Source organism: Athene noctua, chromosome 2, assembly GCF_965140245.1.
Source record: "Athene noctua chromosome 2, bAthNoc1.hap1.1, whole genome shotgun sequence".
Classification (NCBI taxonomy): domain Eukaryota; kingdom Metazoa; phylum Chordata; class Aves; order Strigiformes; family Strigidae; genus Athene; species Athene noctua.
In genome coordinates this window covers 150,820,100-150,845,054 of record NC_134038.1, presented here as the reverse complement: position 1 = coordinate 150,845,054, position 24,955 = coordinate 150,820,100, and the positions used below count along the sequence as shown (strand labels likewise).

The following is a 24,955-nucleotide window of genomic DNA, read 5'->3' as shown; positions in this document are numbered from 1 at the left end:
CTCCTCAGGCTCAAACGAACTGCAGACGTTTAAAAGCAAAACTTGTTCAAAACATCCTCTCAGTTCCTGAAGGTGGGGTAAAGTCAACCCAAAACACTATAGTGGCACTGTCAAGATCAATGCGTCTCACTGTGTCCTCACTGCCTATGTCTAACCTTATGTTATCACTAACTAACACCAGTTTTCCAACCCTTTCCATACCCTTCAGAGAAGGCCAACCTGTTGCACCCTCGGTGCTGGAAATCAATCATCAATGCAGTTAAATCATTCAAATGGTCACTGGCCTGGTTTTGACAATTCTCAGGCACACTTTGGGAATTAGCAGTGTGCAGATACCACCTCAAGCAAGCAGTTTACATGTGGCTATCTTCTGGAGCCAAGAAAATTTAATTATATAGGGATGAGCTGCATGTAGCTAGCTGGGCTCAGGGCCCAAGAATGACTCTGGGCATGCGAGCCACATTTAATTTATTAATACCGATGCTGGCTAGGTAAGATAAAACAGCTTCCAGCTGCAGCACTGTAGCTTCATCCTTGCCGCATGGCCTAATAGCATAGGACAGGCTGTGGCTCCATCCTGAACATCCAGGAAGAAACAAGAATTGAAGTACTTGAGATATCTGTATGTCTTTTAATCTAGAAAGCTGGGTCTTCTAGCTCAGTGTGGAGAAGCCAAAGGTTCACCCCCAGCAGCCAGCAGCTCACCATGGGCCACTCACCAGAGAGAATGGTCTGTCTCGGAAGACTGGTGTTTAGTCCACTTCAAAGCTCTGATCAACTTTGCCTTAGGTCCCCAGCTGCCTTCCTTCCCCTACATACAACTTTGACAACATTGCTTATCTTTCTTTGAGAAATACTGCTTCCTTGTATCTTCATGGCTTCTTAGCTCTCCCTTTATGCCACCTCTTGCCCACCTCCCTGCTGACACAGTCCAGGCCTCTCTTTCAATTGTGCAGCAAAAATGCATTAAAGGGAAGTATTTTCCCTCCTGCTTTCTACTCCATCTGAACACCACTGTCACAAGGACAGCTGAAATTGAGCTGGAGGAAAAAAAAGAGATGGAAAAAGAAGCTAAAGGAAAAAAAAAAAAGATACAGAAAATAGAAAGCATGGACAATGAATCCTATAGTGCTGTAGAAGAGCAGGTTGGTGTTATTTTTGGCAAATCACTATAGCTTTAACAGTTTTCAAGACAGAATCATCAAATAGTTTAAAAATCGAGTGATTTGCAAATGGAATTGATGAACAGTAGGAGAAGCAAGTGTTCAGAGAAGAGCTGCTATAGTAATCTAAAGATTGACATCCTGAAGCTGACCAACCATCCATCTACACAGTATTCTGTCTTCAAGGAAGACCATACCTAAAAAAGACTTTTCTTTCCCCTCAGGATGTAATCGTTGGCTACTGAAAAACTTTCATTTTAAAATGCCAGTGGCTTAACACTGAGTAGACAGCTAGGGCTCTAGAAGAGGGAAATAATGAATTTTGGCTCTAATGACAGGGTAAGAATACAAAAGGAATTAAAAAAACTCAAAAAATATGCCTTCCTCCCCACACTTCCCCCTCTTCTCTCCAGAACTCTTATGCATTAAGCTGAGTATCATCCCTCATTTGCTGTCAAGCCAAAGTAACATATAGTAAACGTCTAAAAAGACTCAAGGAATTACTTAGCAGCTCCCAGCAGGTTTCTTCCAGTCCTTTCCACAGTGGCAGTGATGCTGTGCTCTGTAACTGCACTCAGCTGAGATGCACGTCTGTATTTATTTCTACATCTGTACCTATCTACATATAACTCTTCATTTGAAGTTCCCAAAACGTTTTATAAATAATCAGCAGAACCCTTTATTAATCAGGTAACATAACTTTTGTATGGATGGGCATGCTGAAGCGCGAATATACTCTGTGTCACAGAGAAAATCAGTTAAACTGAGCAAATCAGTCCAGTTAAACCGAGCAAATCAGTCAGCTGTGACGTTGGGAACTCTGGCCCCACCTCCTCTCCCTGCTCAATTTGACAAGCCACATGTATACCCCTCAGTCCTATTTACTTTGCTTTCCCTCCTCCCTTCCATTCTTCTTATTTTATGAGTGAAGTGCTTTTGTCAGCACAATTCCTTAACAACAAATGGGAATGAACATCTAACATCTCTTTTCAAAACCAAGCATATGCCATTTGCCTTTTTCTTCTTCTTTTTTTAATCCTAGAGAGATAATTACCTGGCCAGAAATGAGAAGACTGGGCAAGCAGCTTCAGTTCCACGGGGATGGGATGGATCTGCTAATCAAGCAGGATAAGTGCTTCAGTAATCACTTAGGCTAGCTGGGTTAAGTGACAATAGGAGCTATAGAGGCTCAAGTTTTATACTTCTTCAATATGTTCTGGTCTATTAAACAAAAGAAGAGTGTATAAAAACTTTCCATTTAGAGAAGGAGCTCACTTGAAGCACTTCCACAGATTGAGTGTAATATGGGGAAAAGTAGAGGAAACACTATAAAAGTAAGAATTTAAATACAAAGGTTTAGTTGAGGACTTAAGTCTGGTGTACTGTGGAAAATAAGAGGAGAAATGAGAATTTTTACCTGGATTTAAAAAACTTTATATGACTAGGCTGGACTGCAAATTTATTCATGTAGATTAAGAGCTATAAAAAGGGAAAGGACTCATACTAGAGATTAGCCTCTCTCTCCAGATTAAAAGGAGTTTAGTAATTATGGTTACGGAACACTACCACTTCCTTAATGAGGGACTGAATCCACAGCTTCTCCTGACAACCTTCCACCACTGAATTTTCCCAGGAGATGGGAATGCAAAGCTCAGTGTTCTCTGCTAAGCACTAAAACCAATAACTTAATAAACCACCTGAAAAGACTCTGTATAGCTATAAAGGGGGTAAGCAGTGACAGCTTGAGTTAGGAAGTCTTGCTGACTTGAGGCAGAAGTCTTACAACAAAGTGCATCTTTTCCCTTTATAAGCTCCGCTAGTTTAAATAACCTGTAGTATATGCTTTCTCACTTGGCTTGTGCTCTCCTGCAACAAGAGAGAGTCACACAGCTACATGGCTAATATTCAAGAAGCAATGCCTCTACCTTTTCAGGCCCTTATAAGTCAAGGGGTCATATGCTTTGTCTTCCAATTTCACCATCTAGCCATTAAGGTTTATAAAGTGCTCCATTATTACATGAAATACATAGATTCATCTTGATCAACTCGGCAAATGTCATTCTACATTGATGAACTGCTTACTGCAACAAAGAATGAGCCTCTTATTGAAACTCATGTAAGAATGTGAACCTTACCTAGAAAGAGGAAATTATGGGCAATCTGTCTTTCAAGTCACTGAAAAGTGTATTGGGCAAAGCAATGGAAAATATGAGACCAGGAACAATCCTGCTTTGGCACGCCAATGAATCAAGTTATCTACGATCTTTATCATCACCTGCTGTTGAATTATGTGAATTGAAAGACAGTATAAATACACTGTAATTATTAATTTAAAAAAAAAAAAAAAAAAAAAAAAGACGACCAGAAACTACTGGTATTCTATTTAATAGACCAGAACAGATGAATTATTTTGAAACTATATTCTGATAACGCCTGTTTACACCAAATAGTAAATCGGCTGAAACTGATCTACTAGAATAACATGGGAGAATATCTGTGAGGAAATTGGCTTAAGTATGTAGATGTGAAATTACATGGTCCTGAATCAAGCACCAGAAAGTTCTCTAGTTTCTAAGGTAATTTATTATGTTATTAGATTATTCTGACACTCTTCAGTTAGCTATTATATTTTGAATTAGATCTTCATTGAATGAAGGAGAATAAAAATATTAATAGTTGAATTCTTCTTTGTCTTCATAGGAAGGAAGTAGAGAGAAAAGCTGTGAAGAGAACTAACTAGTCCTTGCCATTCATCCCTGATCTTCTTGGAAGGTTCATTAATTTTTCTGATCTAAGGTAGACTATAATGTATCAGCCTTTTAAATACACAAAAAGTGATGCTTGAATCAAGGGATAGTGTTCTTCAGAAGACTATAAAAACACGGTAACGTAACAATACACTTGTACTGAAAAATGACAGAAGAAATAGTGAGTTTGGGCAAAATATAATTTTCAAATATGCTCAACAGTGCTGTGTAGTACAGAAAGTAACAAAAATATATAGTCACCTAGAGAAGAGTTACAACTAAAGACACCATACAAAACCATTGTAATTAAAACTGATCATTAATAGCAAGGGGCCAAAATATCTCACACTGACTCACGAGTAAATAGGCGAGGAAGTATCTGATCCATGTTTATACAAATCATTCCAAAACAGAAACAAAAAATCTGCTTTACCTCAATGAATGACACCTTCTGGAGAAGGCCATTTTACAATTTTATCCACACTTTAGGGTACCACTTATTTGGAGCTGAGAAACCAGTACAGTGTCCAGCAAGAGTCCTGCTTACTTCAGTGATCTCTAGGGTCACTGCAGAACCACACAGTTTCTAATTAACCCTGTTTTCTTGCTACCAAATCTTTGCCATACTCCTGTGATCAGTCCTGACCTAATCATTGAAAACAACTGCACAAATACACTGAACACAGTTTCAACCAGTAAATCAATAGAAAGATTACTGGTAATTTCAGTAAGTGATACCTCATGCTTTTTCAAAAATATTTGTGATATAGTCTGTTTTCTACTGTCAAGATGCAGGCATAAGCTACTGAAGCTTGCCTTGTACTAAGTAGGGACCAGATTATTCTTCAGCAGAAAATGCTGCATAAATGGGAGAAAATGCCCCTAGGGATTCCGCTGAGGTGATAGCTCCACACCAATTAAAAATAAAAATAAAAAAAACCCCGACCCACCACAGATCAAAATACAGAAGCAGACAGTGGAAACAAACTCAGCCATGGCACATGTCCCAGAAACCAGTGGACATCTGTGCAAAGTTGATACGTCTCTGTAACAATTCTTGCCCCTACCCACACAGCAGCACAGTATCAGCTAATTTTTGTCACTGAACAGTATTTGTGCCTAGTTTGTTATTTTGGATGCTGGAGATGTTGCAGCAAAGCAGTGAGCAGATGGCTATTTAATAACAGGAGTTGGGCAAACCCTCTCAAAATAAGAAACTAAGTTTTCGTTAGCTACTTTTCTCATCGCATTGTCATGAGGGAGTTCCAAACAGAACCCACCTCTACAGCCAGTTACTGTATTTAGAAAGGGTCTGCAGTCCCAGAATGCAAAGTGGTGGATTACTTCTGACCTTTACCTAGTTACTTGATTGCCCAGCTGTCAGCTACAGACAGTAAGCCCCAGTGATAAGAAACCCACTTGATCAGTACTCTAGGGATCACATTTCGCAAGTTTTGTGGGGCTTATAACACAGTAGCAAAAAACCTGTATTAGACCTGACGTGATAGTCCCACCGATTATTAGAGCGGAGTTGTACACATACCCTAAAGAATGAGAATCTTAGCTTTTAGCATCTAGACAAAAAAATAGAGGGTCATGAGACAGGGATAGGAGGGAACTAAAAAATGGTTGCTTTTCAACAAACTAATTTTCCTTGCACATCAGTAAGGGCATTCTATTAAAAAAGGTGCCAGAATGTTGCCAGTTTTCATGCACCAACGACTAGGTGGCAAGAAGCAGTTCAGTATGATTCCTAGTGTATCTAACTTAAAGAAAGACAATGCCAAACCCCTGTGGAAAAGATTTATGATTGCAATTACCCTTCACTTAAAAGTTGATTTAGGGCCAGACTGTTTCTCTGCAACAAAGGTAGAAATAAGGTGGGTTAAAGTAGATACACAGAAGAAGGTCCTAAGGGAGAAAACACTGCCCAGAAATTACATCACTCTCTTAGGAGCTGAGATTCATGATTTCTATTTTTGGCATTCCTGTTGCCATAGCATTAAGACCTTGGGAGGAGAAGATACGATATGTGATGGGGCTAGCTTCCATGATTTTACCCAACACCATACTTTCAGTCATAAATAGCTGCACTAATTACAATATAACTATTCACAGAGCACTGCCTAGCATAAGTCAGACACTGCCTCAGAAGGGTATTGTGAGTTTAATTAATGCACACAAAATACTTGGAAAGCCTGAGACTAGTTTGCTGCATCATTGCAAGGTAGTATGCCACAGCTGCAGAGCACTTTTACTGGTAGTTGGAAGAAAAATAGCAAATGAACTTGTTGCAATATATCTGAATATTTGCCATAGCCCACTAACACATTTTATATCAGATAGGGAAAATGAAGGTGATTCAGTACAACGTGAGGTTAAACTGAAGATAAAAAGCATTGAAAAAAAATCTATAGAAAATATTTCACAGCTGCCCCTCCTGCAATGTTTCAGTGAGCTATCCTCTCCTCACAGAAAAACTTCTTTATTACAGTCTTTGAATACCCCCCGTGGATAGCTACCCACATCAGATTTCAGGATGATAGATTAAACAAAGAGTTTATGCTACTTGTGCAGAGTGTGAAAATTACCTTCCCACTCCTTCAATGCCTTCCCCAACTCGCTCACCCAAGATCCTGCCTCAGAACCAAACTATAACGACTGCACTACCAGACTGAGTGCCAGACTGGTTTTGTAGTATTAGTTGCCAATATCTAAAATCACCTTTTCTTAAAAGAAAAGGTGACCGCTGGCACCCATGTATCCAAACCTAATTATTAAGGAGCCCTGCTGGCAAAATGTACCCTATGGTTCTTGAAAACTAAACACACGTTTTGGGAAGCAGACAATTATTTATTTCTAACCTTTATATATAAACTCCTACCCCTTTGCATGTTTCATATAAAATAACTTTCATCTACAAATCTTAAAGCACTTCCCAAACATATCTCTGTGCACACCTTCCATGGGAAATACACCATTATAGACAAACTGTCAGATTTTAAGATGTCTTGCCATATTTCATATTGATGTGGATAGGTCCTAATAGTAGCCTTAAAACCAGTCAAAGCTAGCTACCTAGTCCTTCTGATAATTACACTGAGCAACAATCTGTGGTTTTTAAAGATCCTGCAAGCTTTTAAAATTTGTTCATTTACTAGCCTGTTATAGAGAAATCTTGTCAGAAGCCAGCAGAACCATTCTCCTCACTGGCATTCAGTTTACTCCTTTTACTATGTAGAATTACAGGATGTTAAAAAATTGATCTTTGATAGGAACACAAATTTCTCTCTGGGAACTACATTTGTTTAACACATTTTTTTTTTACATTCCTCTTAACTGGAACAGACACACACCTTAGATGAGACTGTGCCTCTGATACCTGAAGTGGTTTGAAATTTTTTGCAGTTCTTTGGGGAAAGATTGCAGGAAAATAGGCAGAACGGCTTCCTCTATACCTGGACGCTTCTACTGATCAGCACAGACAGTCTTCATATGTGACAGCCAACACTCTAGGGAAATTTTTAAGGAATGTCCCTAACAGGTTTCATCATATCACCTTCCTATGCCTTTTCCACTTGTGCAGGGGAAAGTCACAATGCTTCTTTCCCAGTGGCTGCTTATGTGAAAAAAAGAAGGGCTATTTCACTAGGACTCCTTTGCTCTGATCTGCCATGTGTATAGCACATGCCTCAGGTCATTCTATTTTGCTCTTTTATTTCTGAGGTTACTTTAAAATAAGCAGTAGCACTTACATCAGAGAGAAATCAGACATTAGGATTTCTCAACCTATTGCTGGATGAGCTACTGAAAATTACCACCTTCATTTCTTGCCAGAATTTTTTTCACAAGTTCCAAATGTCCTTCAGTCCTCCAAACCTGGAAGTCAGGTGTCCTGCTGTGGGTGCGTATGCTGGGTCGCGAACCGTCTGCGTCACTGACAATGTAAAAGTGTCATCAGCATTCAAGTCAGAAGATTAACGATGTCTAAATTAATGACATACTTGTGTTAGAAGACTAACGGCATCTAGATTAATGACGGCTAAAAGCAAAAGAATTTATGCTTGTTAGGGAAGAAACAGATAAGAAGGGAATCTTTAGAATAACAAAGCAGAAATTTATCTACCGGTTGTGCACGCTTAGTAGCGCTTGTTGAAAGTGCTGAAGGGAACGAGATTTTGAAATGAGCATGCGCCAGAACAACACACAGATTTGCTGTCACAAGAATATATAAGGACTTGTTTTTCTAATAAACATGAGAGCTTGACTGTTAACCATATTGCTGTGTGTCTCGTCTCACAACCTCGTCCTGCAAAATGAGGCCTCTTGCAACATCCTGCAGCTTGAATAATGAGAGCAGCAACATTAAATTAGAAAATATGCTAGATGAAACAAGACTGGAAACTCTTCAGAGATACCCAACAGAAAGTCACTGGGAAGTTATGTTCCAGTGTGTGGAGAGCACAAAGCACTGTTTTCATATATATACATAATTAAAGCTGCAAGAGACAGACATGATGTTACACATGCTTGTCTAATAAGTTTAGCACAAGAGAATAGGAATGCCAGCATAATTTCCTTGGAGATGAAGAGACACCATGTGAATCTATTTGATCTGAAATTAGATAAGACAATAAAATGCTAACTACAAACGCGAATATGTGTTTGATTTTTTTGTGACTGAGAAGCAGAATATTTCTACTTCTCTACAAAGCAGAAGTTCAACAGTCCCATGAGAGAAATAGAAAGAAGATCCCACTTAGTGTAAAGCTGGATAAAACCAGATTGATCACCCATAAGCAGACAGCTAAAATTAACCCAGAAAGGCACAGTAAGATTAAGGAAGAATTTCAACAGCCTAAAGGGAAGTGTGGAAGATGTCAAATTCTCCAAAAGGGGAAAATTAAGGCAAGACATAAGAATATGGAGTTTGAAAGATGAAGAAAGATGTAAGCTACTTCTGAGAAACAGAAAACTGAAGAATAAAGTATTATAAAATTGCCAAAGAAAGTCCAAAATAAGAGTAGTGTGGTTGTTCGTGACAATTGGTACCTGACAACCTCCATTCTGAAAGTATTAGATTGCGTGGCAAAATCAGGAAATAAAGTAGACGATGTGTGCCTAAGACAACAGTCACATTAAGAAAGATTCTACTCAAGGGCAGGAATATTACATCTGAAAAGAAAAAGCAACAATTGCAAATTAATAAACATATTATGATAGGTAAAACATCCTTTAATTTAAAGAAAAGATCTGAGAACAAGATTTTACATACACCATTTTTGGTGAACAGTTGCCTCTACCATAAGATAACACAAAAGAAGCTAATAGACCAAATCAGAAAGAAGAACAGTACAAGGTGATTCTCTGAAGCCATACTTAGCTTTGAAAATGTCTTCTGGAGAATGATGTGGAAAAGAAAAAAAGCATAAAAGGCAGAGTAGCTAAACACCTTAAGTTTATAGACAATATGCCCTACATCCAAAATTTGACTAAGCTGAGCAAGGAAAGTCAGCAGTAGATGCAGCTGAACGAGCAAAAAATAAAACTCTCCAGAGCATTTAGAAAAGGACTGGGATAAAAACTATAACTCTCAAAAAAGACCCAGACAATCTCTTCTTTGAATAGCTATAAAAGAAAGTAAGAATTATGACACTGATGTAATCAAAAGACAACCCCAGCAGAGGATTTTAGATATTAAATACTTATACAGTAGTTCACTAGGATGCCTAGACAAAGCTGCCTGCTGATTATGTTGTTCAAACTAGACCAAAGTCATATAACAATAGTCCTCTGCACTTTAAACAATCTGGATCTTTAGCAACTGCACAAGCATTTTCCCTTCACTTTGTTCCCAAAGTCAAACAAAGCTAGTGCTATTACTCAATTTAACCATAGGAAAGATTTAAGGTGCATAAATTAGGTAATTTGGCTAAAGCCATGCAAAAAACCCCAGTCAGATCTTGTGGGTAAGACCATGCCCAGACCATCTTTGTCTCACTTTCTAGCAAAAGAAATCACCATTCCGTCTTCTGACACAGTTTATCATATACATAATTTTCCCATGCCTTTTTAATTTAGAAAGTTGCCAACAATTTAAATTTGGATCCCATACTGACATGCATGAAAACATGCTCTTACAGAACATTGTGAATTCAAAACCTTTCCCCACTTTTTAAGCACTTCAGCACTCAGCTAGCTCTCTGCAGCTATAAACTCCCAACTACATGCAAAAGAGGATACTGGTTTACACTTGTGAAACATCACATGATGTGCTTCTGCCTTCCTACTCACGAGCATTCCTTTGACTTCTTAGCACTGCTGTTTGTATGCTACATGCCAAAAGACACTTGTTTAAAAAAGAATTTTACTTTGCATTTGCTTTTACAAAGGCTTGTTTTTAAGCAGTATACATCTAACTAAATTAAGCAATCAGCATGTGCATGTAAGGAAGAATACAAAATGATGAAAACAAAAAAAGTGATATCAAATAGAGCTTTAAAAATGCAATTTTAGTAGTCTAACATGTAATTAACAGTATAGATACAGAAATAAATACACAAGTCATACTGTATACATTTGTAATGTTTTCTATACTGGCTTACTTTCCAGTATGAGGATCTTTATTTACCGGGATCTCTTTAGCACAACAAGGTGCAGCCTCACCTTTGCAGACAGATTAGAGTTTACAAATTCAGTTTGGCCTCTTTCTTGTAAGAAGCTGAACTCCAAAACAGTTTCTCCTGAATTTATATGGGTTTCTGTACTCCACTTACAATTTTCAGTTCTCTTCCTGAACAGCAAGTAGTTGAAACGAAGTGTGACCTTTTTATTCACTTTAAATTTGATCTAAAACATGCATCTGAAATTCAAAAGACTGATCCTTAATCTAACTGAGGATAGGAGTGGCATGGCCTACTCATTCTGCAAAAAGATCAACTCGCTAGTGTAAGAGCACTGAGTGAATAGCCAGGTCTGGTGCTTGGATTCAGAGGCGGAATTTAGTTCTTGGGCTAATCTGGGGGGGGGGGGGGGGGGCGGGCAGGAGATGACATGGGATAAAGACATTTCCCCACCTCACATGGCTGTTACGAGGTTGTCCTCAAAACCGTGATTCATTATGGGTTGTGAGGAACCTGAGTATACATAGGTAGACACCTAAAAGTGTCCCAGCTTTTGTTTCTATGCTTGGCAAGAAACCAGAGGAAGAAATACACAACCTGCATAGCCACGTCCTTCTTTTTGTCAGTACTTATGAACCCTCTTATATTAGTCTCATAGCAAGTTTACCTTTATGTCACAGTTCCCAGTCTGGTTTTACACAGTACACCAGTTTACTCTAATACCAGCTATCAAACAAGGTCATATTCCCAAACTACTTCACTTACTGGTGAATTCAACACCACATTTGACTGCATGTAACTGCATCCATAAGACTTTTCAGACACATCATATATAACAGTCTCCTACCACTCCAGAAGAAATGTTATTGCTTACTATTAGGAATAGTAATAAAACTTGTCAGGGCCAGATCGAGGGAATTATGCATATTCAATGGCATCAGCATGAACAAAATGTTATCAGAACAACTGTATTTTCCATCTAGTCATCAGGAAGTAATTGCAGCATCTCACATGCAACTTGAATAGATGACTAAGTAGCAACAAATGTTTAGGTATTCTTTACTGAAGACATTCCCCCCGCAGAAACAAAATTAAAACAAAGTTGTAACAATTCCCACTTGGTGACCCACATCAGAACTAGAAAAATGCATTCTTTTTGATTGTGAAGACTCAGATGTCTCTCCATACCATTCTCCTTTTGATGAGTTTTAAATATAATATTCTGTGACTAGTGTCCAATGTTAGTAGTAATAAATGGAGGCAAGCACAAACACACCTTATCATCACTTGGCTCTCTGTTGTTACTTCTGTATCTTAACATCTGTTTTGGGAGGGCTGACTTCTGAAGCTAACTCCTTTAGGATTTAGCTCATGAAGGAACAATGACTTACAGCATGCTCTCAAGTAGCGACAGGGGAAAAACCTTGGATTGTTAGCTGCCATCTCATCGTTTTACTTCAGGCAGCACTGGGAAACACTGCAAAGCAGAACTTTTCACTGGGGACAAGGGATCAAAATGGCTGAAATTAGAAAAGACAGTTCGGCTGCTTTCAGTTCAAGTGGAAGTATTATGAAAAAGTGTTTCGAATTATGTCACACAGGGCAAGTGTCACTGCAGTTAGTAAGAACTTACCGTGCCAGCAAATGTCAGGACAAATTACATTGCATACAGGCGAGCTGTATGTCACCCTCGCTTCCAAAAGGGAAAGGCTTCCTGCCACTGCCAAGCTGCTGCTCCCATTTCTGAGTTGATTTAAATCAAACTGCTCTTATTCAAATTAAAACAGCATAGAGGGAGTACTATAGTGACATTATGGGCAATTCTTCCGTTCCCTTCCTGCTTGCAGGGATGAAACGCTTTGATTCTCCACCACCTTAAAACACAATCACCTCAAGCCATATATAACTGGATGCCTGCAGGTTCTTGAAGCCACTGCTTACCATGTTGATGAAAAATGTCTCACTGTCCCCTGTGATCCTGGGTCTGCACCATTCTAATCTTTCTTGCCTCTTTGATCATATGTATTTTGCAGAAAGGTGTATTTACAATTTATGCTGGACCTGGTGTGGTAGTCAGCACAACCGAGGTCTCACCAACGCCTGGGGTCCCTCAGCACTACTAGTAAAAGTAAATAATAGAAACATCAAATTCAGTGCACCAGAAAGGAGAAAGACAGGACTAAGTCATAAGCAAAATCAATTTATTTTAACTATAAGGAAATCTTTCGCTGAACTGTGAACTCCTAGCAAAATGAACTGGTTTTGATTCAGCTATCCTGAAGTTTGAAAATAAATGTTTCAATTATAAGTTACCAGTGCTTTAATATAGAGAACAAACACATCTTTATGTTCTGCAGAGAAAAAAAAAAAAAACAAAACCAAAACGAGCCACAAAACATCTTGATGAGTTGAAGGAAACTTTTATTCAGTTTTGAACTTTTCTAATACATGACTTCCCAGAAGTTTTCAAGTGCTGCTTCTTCAGTCTTTCATTTAAAACTTAGCTGAAAAAAAGTTAACTGAAACTTGCGTAGCTTCTGTTAATATTGGAATATCTGTGTTGAGTATAAACCAGAAAGCAGTCTGTTTCTTCACTTTCTATGTTGCTGATGTTTCAATAATTTCTCAGCCAAAAAAAGATAAACACACCTAGAAGGCTATCAAGAGTAATGCCCACAAACAAATGGCAATATAAAAGTTCAGAGATTCAAGGCCTGGCTTTGATTTAAGCCACTATTACCTCCAGTGATTTATTCTATCCTACAGCTGCAGGCTATCATCCCAAATAGAAGAGTCACTACATTGGGCCATCTCAGGTCCTTTAAAGCAGAGAGTACACAGCACTGAAAGAGCAAGGAAGTTTTAAGTGAAGACCAAGACCATACACAGAAGTCACTGGGCTGCAAGCTCCCATTTCCACACAACTCTACAGGGATGATAGCCTTTGGCAAAGGAAAACTAACAAAGCCACTCCAGGGATCTAACAGCATTTTTGCTGTGAATAAGTGCCTGTAAATCTAGGTAACTAAGACACTGCAGATGCTCTGACCCTGTATATTTTTCTTAGCCACTATAACCTGTTCTTTTCAGAAAGGACTCAATTTATGAGCAACTCTGTCTGTCACTGACTCGTGTTCTGAATGACTGGACCTGAGCTATGTCTGTGTAAGCAGAATTTGCCTCCATGTATTCATTCTCTATCCCCAGAATGGCTGCTGCAAGAATGCAAATCCTATTTGGAAGGATTACTTGCCACGCAACAGCCAGAGGCCCTGTCTGTACAAACTCAGAAGCTCCAATTCAGAGAAGGACACAATTAAACAGGCAAAGTGGCAACACGAAATGGTATTCTCATTTCGCATATGCAGAACAATAGGTGTCATTCCCCTTCCCCCCATTATATTAGGAATTTGCACTAAAGCTAGGGATTTTGTAACATGCAAATGTAAATATCTTCAAACAAGAAAGCACAGACCAGGCGAGCATTTATACTTGTAGAAGCTGGCAATAATTGGTGGCAATAGAGATTCCACTGGAGCCCTTGTGTGTGGACACCAGTGGTCACAAAAACATTTGGCAGGGGAAATAAAACTCTTGAGAAGTGTCTGCTATCTAGATCAGATCTTACAGATTTTTATGGTCTATGTACATTCCTCAGTAACAACAATTACAGGAAAATTACTGGAATGTCCCAAGTACTCAAGAGTTTGAATGTGTTTTTCCCTGTACATTGTGTTTGCTATTGCTTATCTTTGCATTTTCTACATACTTTACACATTTCATTCCTGTTATTTCAGTATACAAGGGATCACCTCCTGCTTCTAGAGGATGCAGTGCCAGTCTGTTACATTCCCTACCTTAGGAAGGGGTCTCTCTTCAGTTTAGTTTTTCCACAAGAGAAGAATGAGAGGTGTGTATCTCATGCTTGTGAAAATGGCAGACTGGTAACACTGGTGGCCAGTATTTCTGTACAGAATAGAAGCAATGGCAGTGCATTGCCCCAGCACAGATGGTTCCCCCATAATTTAACACTAGCTGGTGAAAATGGAGAAACAGAGTGTCACACTGGCTACAGCTGAAAGTCCTCTCTGGGTTAAAGCAAACATCAGCCAAGACCAGCTGTAATTGCCCCTTTTTGCAACTGCACAGCTGCCTGATTTGAGCTCCCAAGTAACACAGAGCTGGTGTTGTGGTTTTGCATTTGCTCAGTAGCAATCTTGTGTTGATCAGAATTGTTAGACCACAAAGAAGTCCCACGTAGCCAAACCACAGCCATGCAGAACTACATCATCTTGGAAATGAGAAATTTTACTTTACAGTTAATTTGCTTTATGTCTTTCTCAAGTGTTTCTACCAGTTCCAAAAAAGTTTTTGAAAATCTTTTGTACCTTCCCTGAAAACTAAGGAAGCATTCAAAGTAAGTGACATACCCAGTCATTATGCAAAAGATGCCAAGAAAATGTACCAAGCTCTTCACCACCCTCAGCTTAGAGCAATATGTAATTAATTTTTATTGGAATAGATAGAAAAAAGAAAAATGCAGCAGTTTTGTAAACAAGCCATATAACAATCCTGAAAGAACACTAGGACTGTAAAAAGAAAATGGCATAGCTTGCATCTCCATTTAGAGACATTTTCTGGCATCCAGTTTAGAGACATTTTCTCCTGATTAAGATCCTGCACTAAGTAGTACAGGTTCCAAGTCTACTTCAATCTACAGCAATTAATAAGCACATAGAAAAAGATGCCTTAGATGAATGGGAAGGTCTCCTATTAGCACATGCTAAAAATAGACAACCTGTAGCATTATCTGAACAGATACTTTACATAATAAAAATCTGAATTTTACAGGCCCTGAGGATCCACAGTTGTCCCTGAGTTCGGAAAGTTGAGGCATTTTGGGGTCTGAAGATAGTCCAGTTATACATTAATTGTAGGCCACAGTTATTAGCAGTGAGCCACGAGACTGAACAAACTTTGAAGAACACCTCCACTGCCATCTTGGGCAGTGCCACAAAAGAAAAGTGAACTGCACCAAAATGAAACAAACCGGCAGAAAAATCCTTTTGTCTTACCTTGTAATGGGAAGAGCAGATGCCTTCAAACATATCTATATCCATACAGTCCATTGATTCGGATCTTCCTGGTAATAGCAATTCTTCCAGCTTCTTGGATTTTTATTTTTAATCTGCCAGTTTGTGCAACCTGTAAATTTACAGATGCGGGTGTGTTATTCCAAAATGTTTATTCATCTCATTCTACATGGCATTCAATTTAAATACATATGGCTCTGTGCCATGTGGCTCCTATTGCTCTCCAGAGCTTTCAGTGTAATGGATTACAGACCACAGTGTTTCTGTAGGTTATTGATTTTTTTGGAATATAAACAGAGGACTCTTTAGGATTTCTTTTCAGACTTTCCAGAACATCACATTCCATGTGTGTATCTTTTATGTTTGAGTACATCCCTCCTACCTTATGAAATTCAGACACTTTATTGTACAAAAAACCAGCATAATTCGCATCCCTGAATTGTCAATTGCTTTGTCAATTTATCTGTTAAAGGTTGATGCTTATGGAAAAGAACTGAGTTGCATCTAAATACTAGTTCAGAAATAGGAATGCTACCAATATGAGAAACTGGAGGTTGACAAAATGGCCAAGATTTATGGTCAGCAATTAAGGTAACAAAAAAGAAAAAAAAAAAAAAAACAAAAAAACAAAGCCTAAAAAAAAGTGAATTTGAACACTCTTCAGAGTTTTTCAGGAGCAGTGTGAATTAGTGAGAATAGGAAAATTCAGTCAGAGGGGTTTTTTTTGGTAGAACTACTCAGGGAATCACAATGAGATTCCTCAATTGTATCTATAGCTGCAGTGCCTTCCAGGTGTTTAAATTTGGTCATCCAAACCAAAGGAACTCTGAAAACCAAGCAACAGGTTCTCTGCTTGGGCACCTCAGTTTTCATCTGTGAAGGCTATGAGCGAGCCACTTAATATGCTTGACTCCCCACTGCAGACTGTACAGCATATAGAGCATTACCTGTGTACCTGACAGATACCCCTCCTCACCCTCAATATCTTGTTCCCTTGTATGCAGGATTCACAAGCAGAACACATTTTCATGGTGGATTTTACAAAAACATATTTTAGTTTCATGAAAGTTCAATTAAACAACAGAGTGCAGTTATCTGTTTACTGGCAGACAGGCAGCTCACATTAGTTCAGATCTGCTTTGCTGAGCTGTGTTCAACTTCTCAAACCATTTGACTGTTTCATTATGAGATTTCACCAGACACTCCCGGCTCCAGTACCACAGCACAGAAAATGGGATGCACAACACCTGCTGCTTAAAAGCTGCCCCTGCTCTCTACAGAAACTGTTTACAAGTATTTCAAACGTTTGCAGTATACACATCTTATCTAGGCTGCTCTCTCCCTCCCTGTTTTTTACCATGGAAATTGAAAAATTAATTCAGAATGCCAAAAAATCATCAGCAATGACATTTTATACTATATTAACCACTTGTAGCCTTTCATCCTGGTATAAATTCCCACTGCAAAGGATAGCACGCAAGGCCACCCTGTCCCGGCATGCCAGAGCTAGCATGTCACATGCTGATGGCACAAGGTACATCTGATTTAATTACCATTTAAACCCAAACTCCCGATGGAGCCAGAAAAGGCCTTGATCCTGGGAGATGTTTCAAGCGAGCTGTGCCTCCTCCTTGATGCAGACAGATCTCAGATCTGAAAGGTCGCGCACAATTACCCTAGAGTCCTTGACTCTGAGTCTCCAGATAACCCCCAACCTTATGTGGGCTCTCCTTTCCCCCCTGACAACTCCCAGGACTTGATTTCAGTGAAGCACAATATGTGTCCTTCAGAAGTACTGGCTAAAATGAGATCCAACACTGGACATGGAAAAAACTACCACATTCACTCTTACAAATTAAGCAGCAGAATGCAAACTGCTAGGAAAGTAATACTAAGAATGCCTCACTGTGCAGGCTATCTGAACATTTCCAGACTATATTTTTATTCAGTCCATGGTTTGGGGCTCTCTAGGACAGAACTTCCCTCTTGTGACAGTGAAGCATGTAGAGACTGGCATGGGGAATCCGTTTGCATTGCAATTCCACTGTATATTACAATCACTACTTTATCATGCTCGTGTTGGGATTTTGGCCTAATGCTGTAGGACCCTTCTAAATCAAAATGTCAACCATCTTCAAATATGTAAGTCTGGTACTACAACATTAAATCTTCCTGCCATCTCAGACCTGTTGGCTAGACTAGAGTCTGTAGGTGAGGACAGGCAGTCGTCAAGTCTTTTTAGCATTATGTGGTCAACTATCTCAGTGAGAAGGTAATCACTCTCCTTGTCCCTGTAGCACCAAGGAGACCTGAAGCAAGTAGGGTCCAGACAGCAGCCACTGCTGTTCTTTGGATGGTGGGCCAAAGAGGCACTTCACTGGGCCATGGACTCAATCACTTGACTTGGCAGGACAAGGAAGCAGGTTAAGGAAAGGGACATTTGGGACAAAAGCTTTGGCACCTGCCTGGATGCAAGTAAAGAGAACTCTGGTGGTATACCACTCCCACAACACTACCGAAGAACTGATTACAGTTCAAGGGAAAAATTGGTTGGCATGTGCCAAATTCCTATAGAATAAGGACTCTGTGTATGTAATCATGTAAATTGTGTGACTGCAGGAATAGATATGAGGTAGCCTGCACTGGAGAACAAAGACAAATAAGCCAACAGCAGCAAGCAAGATAAAGAGTGAAAAGACATCTAAAATTGTTTTTTTTCTTGGTTGATCACTAAGATTAATTACCCTCACAATGCACAGGCTCTGCTCAAATGCTAATAGAAACAGAAATGCACAGGAGATCCCCTTGTACCTGCCATTATAGATAGAATGCTACAGTATTATTTTGTATTCAGACCTTGGATGCATACTAATTCTAGTCCTTTGTATATAATACTGTTATTTTTTTACCATGTTTTCCTACATAATGATAGACATTACATGAACTACAGAAAGTGCAGTTTAATTAACAAAAGTCTTAGAGTGTCTTTAAAGTGTCTGGTTACATGATACGCCTTTAACTATTTACTCAGAAACTAAAGCAAAGGGAGATGTTTGAGAGATTGCATACATCTTGATTAGCTACTGTCCTGATTTCAGTTACACTGTTAATCTACATAGGTATAAAAAAAATGAAGTTGAACAAAGGAGGATTAGCAATATGTGAAAGTGATTGCATTGCTTTCAGCTCCACTTATAGATGTTAACTCTACTTCTCAAAATCCTACCATGTGAAAAACTGATCTTAGTTTTTCTGTGTGTGCTCAGGTACAGAGAGTACTCTGCCTGCACCTCTCTAATCTGAAGTTGCAGAACGTGCTATAAACCATTGCTTTAACAGCTTGGCACAGATCACACCTCTGAAGTCTTTGAATAGGAAAACCATTGATCAGGCAAAATCCCTCTATTTTATGTGTCTTGGGTGACTTTCAATCTTCTGGAAGAAAAAAATGTAACAGGGAAGGTACACAAAGGGCAGATAAGTTCTGCTCCATTAACGCTGATTGACCTGTTTACAGTGGATGTGGTTCTGGACCAATGAAAAGGGGCAAAGCTGCAACTATTTCTCAGATACGAAAAACTTTCAATAAAACTTCACCCGTGTTATCTCCAAACATGAAATAATTATATGCTCAAATGTACATGCATACATGTATTATGAAACCCCACAACCAGTCTTATTATGCAACCTCCATTTTAGGACCATCATAAAGATCACCTATTCTAGAGGACTACTGCTGGATTACAATCTGAATGCCAGTGATCCTTTAAGTGACCACAGAAGACTTCTTTCACCACCAATTCCCCTATGTCTTCCACAACTAATATACTGTACTACTGTCTTGTCATAAAACTATGTTTGCTCCTTTGAGGCATCACGATGCTTTACGCAAAGGCCCTCCCTGGAAAAGTCTGCCTTAATAGACAGAGCTTAATAAAGCAGCATGAGCTGCCCAGCCAAACTTTTTATTAATTCATACCAAAACTGCCAGAAATATGCCATTGCAAAGACCCTTGAAATGGAAGGTGTCCTGGCTACCCTGGAAGTGTGTATCCCAACCTTAGAACAAAACTCACACATCCTTTTTGATTCATACTAATGTCATTGGTTATAGTTGCAGGATGCATTAAATCCTGCTTAAATCAGTAAGCATAGGAGCACTTGTGGATTGGCATTCAAGACTGTGGTCTTCCCCCAACAGCATTATAATGATGCTGAGGCAAACCACCCTGCTGCAGTCACCATACTGGCTCCAGTTGCCTGCATTCCTCTGCACACTCCCACCCCTAACCCCTTCTCCACCCCTCTGTCATTTTTTCTCCTTTTTCCCTTCTTGTTTTGTCCTCTCTCTCCTTCTGTACCAGTACAGGCTGGACGCCAGCTGGCTGCGAAAACAGCTTTGCAGAGAAAGAACTGGGAGCCCCAGTAGACAATGAGTTGACCATAAGCATGTCCTTGTGACAAAGAAGATGGAGCCAGACTCTTCTCAGGGGTGCCCAGTGAAAGAACAATAGGAAACAGGCACAAACTGAGACACAAGCAATTCCATTTAAATATAAGAAGCTCTCACTGTGAGGGTGGTCCAACACAGGTACAGGTCACCCAGAGAGGCTGCAGAGTCATCCCTGGAGGCTGGAGATATTCAAAACCCAGCAGAACACAGCCCTGTGCAGCCTTCTCTAAATGCTTTGAGCAGAAGGTTGAACCTGACCACCTTCAGAGGTCCCTGCAACCTCAGCCAGTCCATAAGCCTGTAAACAAGAGTTCTGTTCCCTAATTTATTTATTTATTTTTTAAACAAGCACATTACTGACATGCTCAAGTTGAAAACCTGATCCTGAACAGCGGGACAAGAATTTAATTTGAGATCTCCACACTTTATGGATGGAATAGACTGATGAAACAATTACTTCAACAATTAAACTGTGTTAGAGATGGTCCTTAGTCTAAGAATCACACAACTCCTCTTGTGCTTTTCTTAGAAGAAAAAGCTCCAGTGGTCACTGCTGCTTGCAGTAAGAGCAGTAGTTCTGCTTGCAGCATTTAACACATTGCCCACTTGTGTCATTATGTTTATATCTTGCCCTTTATATCACACTCCCAGAGACTGCCAAAGCAATTTTAGTTAGCAAATCTTTTCCTCAGAATTGCAGCATACTGGATGAAACCTGCCTTCTGATGCAAAAGGAGTGATGAGAGACCATAGAGAATTCATCCCCATAATAAGGAACAAGTCAGATCCTTACCCAGTGCTCAAGAGAGCTTTGCAAATGAAAACCAGTAAGTGTGCCAGCTCATACACTTCTTTCAGAGAAAGCTATCAGCAAACCAAGGGTCACAATGAGTACTTTAACTATGGATTACATATATTGTCATCAGTGGCAAGGAATACCCAGCACCAAGCAGAGATGCATCATGTTCTTAGCCAAAGAGGTGGCTAAGTATTCTGCATAATCAGTCAGCCAGGAGCAAGAGATGGCTCATGGCTCCTTACTGCGACAGTTACCATATTTCTGTCATTAGTTATCTACTGGTAACATATCTAACCTCAACATTCTGAGTTCTAGTCCCTCAAACTCAGGTTTGAAAAGCTTTATTTACAACAGGTTACAATGTAGGTCCACAATTACAATTTGGTCTCATTGCTATTTCTTTTGAAGAACAACTAAGTCTTCAGTCAGCCAAGAGAGTCAGTCAGCTATGAAGCTTTCTTTTTGTAAATGTTAAAGTAGAAACTTAGCAATTTTAGTTTTTCCTATTTTGTATATTTACTGTGGCCAGACCATGCTTCCAGCTGAGTTATTTGCAGTTATACCACAGTAACTGCATTGTCCAACAGTTTCCTTGGAATAATACAAGGAATGACGAGATAGTTTTTGGTTCACTTTAATCTCTACTGATTTTAAGTTAACCATCTTCAGTACCACAGTCATACATTCACACCCTGTCACTCAAAGGAGATCTGTTACAGACACCACATTGTCTTTAATTATGCTCCACCACACAGCTGAGCTTTGGATACAAAACTTAGTATCTATTCATAAATTTGTTGGTCATTAATTCATTTAGTTGATTAGTAAATACAGCCAGGAATACCAGTTCATATAGTCGACAAACAAGGATGCCATGAAACAGTTCAGTGGAAGTTTTTACACAGCTCCATTAACTCTGACCAGAATAAACATTTTGCAAGTACATACACTAGATTCTGTGTGTACATTAATTGCCTCTATTTACCTGGCAATTGATTAATCCAATTTACAGCATGGCCAAAACCTCTGGTCTAGCTATAATCCTCAGAGAAGAATTTGTTTACCTGCAACGAGCTAGACTGGAGCATGAGTTGGTCGGATTTTGTTGATGCAACCGAGATTTGTTGCATGCCCACTGAGGGATTCGGCTTAGTTAAACTCTTGCTATGGGCAGCTGCAGGCTGTGAAGATAAGCTGAATCAGCACAGATAGCCTATCTGTTAAGGCAAAACTCAGCCCTGGCAAGACCTCCAAGGGAAGGCAGCACTAGAGCAGATGCTACAGCACAAGCACTTAGGAATATTGCCTCCTGTTGCCAGGAAAGGAAAGATTGCCCAGTGTTTCCAAACTTTTAAAAGCAGTTAGTGTCAATATATAAGTCTTTAATGTATGCACATTATTGCAGCTATTTTACCATTGTATTGGCACATCCATTTTATTAGCAGAAATAAAAGGCTTTGTCAATAATAAACTTAAGGTTTTATTCTGTGTTACGCTACTGTAATCATGGATCCTGCATACAGTCACATAATTGCATCTCCACCGTTGTAACACTTGTAATTGCCTTTCCTCTTTCTTTAATCTCTCCAGCGGAAAGACGGAAGTTCAAACTGTTCCATATGTGGCATTAATCTAGAGAACATCAGTTTACAAGGGTAAAGTAAATTCCATTAGTCCTAATAGGATTAAAGGTATTTCTGCAGTTTTCAAATCCTCAGAAGTAACAAATATTTTTTAAAGAAATAGGTGATGTTCACACAGTTGATTAGCATGGTCCACCACAATCAGAATAGCTGGTAAAAAATTCACCATAGTAACTTCACTGCACCAAAGATTACTTTATGATTAGGACTTACAGTAAGTCTGCTACATAAACCAGAGGAGAATAGGTCACTCTGGGACAACAGCACAGTAGTCAATAGCTTGCACATGTAGATTTAGGTCTAGTTAATATAGTTTTTAAGTAAAGTCACTGGAATATCTTCAGATACAGGTAGCGTCACTGTTACTATACTGTTATCTATTCCTGGAATTTATCTGGTTAAAATTGCTCTGCAAACCTAAGAGACGGAACTTAACATAGATTTGAACAGTTGCATCTGCTTTCCAGAGGTACTGCTGCAAAGCATTACAAGAAAATTATAGCTTTCTTAAAATCTGCTTTTGTATTGCATTCCTTAATCTACTATTCCCCCGCCCCCCCCAAGCCACCTGTAAAATGACAGTTTCGTTCATCAGAAACACATTCCCATTGCTGATTTATCTCCCGAGACAGTCAAAGGGTCATTTTTAAACATTAAATTGCCAATAGGATAAAGAGGGACTGATCCTACTTGCTTTAATTGGCAGCTTTTTCCACAGAAGCCTCTCCGTATAAAGGATTCCTTCCACAGACCTTGAATGCCCGACTGCTTTCTGCAGTTGAGAGAGGTGGATTTGCTCTGTTAGATTATGTATTTCGTAGTTCTGCTGCACTAGCACGGCCATTTATTCATTGCATAGTCCAGCTTCCTTCCCAATTTTTTTCCTGTAGAAGTCAGTTCAGTCCTTAATTACTTATCCATAGCTGTTTCATCTCTGTTATAACCCATCTATTCAATCTGTGCTGTAAAATATTTTCCTGAAACAGTCATCTGGCCCCTCCTACTATTTGAGAGAAATATATGAAGGCTATCTCTTGTAAACTGCCTAGATAAAAGCTACTGCCTATGACGGTACTACAAGAGGCTTTTTCAACTGGCTATGCTTCAAGACCTGTTTTTACAAGGATGCCGTCTCTCTTGCAGCGTTCTACTTTAAATACAACATGCAAAGCCACAGGCTTTCAGTTCATTACGGTATGGAGAGGTCTGATGCCTTGGGCTGTATATTACCGATGTGCATCCCAGCAAACATACGCTCACTGGTTGTGACGAGCACCTTGCAGTTCCTGCTTAAAAAAAACAAACCAAAACAAAAACAACCAGCCAACATACATACTCTGTCTTCTACAAGAGATACGATGCTTTTCATGCAGTGATCGATATTAATGTCACCTTCCCTCGCAGCTCCCACCCATTCAAAATAGTGGAAACCATCGCTACGCGATCTCCACTACGTGCCTGCCCCTGAAACTGCTTATTCACATATAACGGAGCCCGCTAAGCGGCAGGAGGACGGTTCTAACGCCACGCTTTTAAAACTAACCACCGCAAACCACCAGGCACTTGCCATTCCGGATCGCATCACATAAAAGAAGGAGAAGAAGAAAATCCACAAGCAAAACGCGTCTCGGAAGCAGAGCCCCATCCTACCCCCTCGCCGCCACCCCCATGCCCTGCTGCCCAGCTTTGCTGCCGGACGCAGCCCCGCAGCGCCCGCCCGAGGAAGGAGCCGCCGGCCGGGCCCCGGGAGGAAGAAGGAGCCGCCGGCCGCCGCTTACCGCGCTCCGCCGCACGCTGAGGCTCTGCCGGCGGCGCGGGCGGGGCTCCCGCCGGCCCGGCCTCCCCGGGAGGGGTCCCCGGCTGCGGCGGAGGGGGCGGCCCCGCCGCGGGGGCGCGGAGCGGCGGCGGCGGGCGAGGCGCGGGCAGCGAGTGTGACTAAGGCGCCGGTGCCGCGGCAGCGGGGGGGATTAGGGGCAGGGCTTTGCAAGGGCTGTGTTGGATTAGCGGTGATTGCGCCGAAAGGGGAAGTCCGGTGTTTAGGGGGCCGGGCTGGGGAGGTTAAACGCCCAACAAAAGCTGCTTGGCAGGGATGGGGCGCTAAAATGGAATTGCAGGTGGCTGCTCCGGGAGGGTCGCTCCCGGCAGCGCCTTTTGCCACAAGCGCTGGGTGGCTCTCAGTTGCGGCAGTGCTTTACCGCTGTGATAAATTTACAGCGGGGCCGCTGCGCTTGCGGGGCAGCTCTGGCGATCCCGAACCCCGCTGGAAGAGACCCCCGGAGGAAATTTGTCAGCGCTGAGTTAGGGTTTGACCCGCCGGCAGGACGTCGGTGTGGCTGCTCCGGGAGAAACCGGGCCCAGAAACAGCCGGCTCCCGTCCAGATTTTACCTGTCCTACGCACTGCTGCTTGCTGAGAATCTTAAGCATTCGTTCCTT

The 24,955-nt window shown here is 40.4% G+C and overlaps 1 protein-coding gene across 1 annotated transcript in view; it reads right to left on the bottom strand.

Annotated features, from left to right (window-relative positions):
* TMEM108 (transmembrane protein 108) overlaps positions 1 to 24,426 on the bottom strand; it is a 170,705-nt gene extending 146,279 nt beyond the window's left edge. The window contains exons 1-2 of the mRNA XM_074898119.1: positions 24,300 to 24,426; positions 15,609 to 15,738 (exon numbers count right to left, since the gene is read on the bottom strand). The gene's annotated coding sequence lies outside the window, so the exon portion shown is untranslated. The remainder of the gene's footprint in view (positions 1 to 15,608; positions 15,739 to 24,299) is intronic.
* Between the last annotated feature and the right edge of the window lie 529 nt (positions 24,427 to 24,955).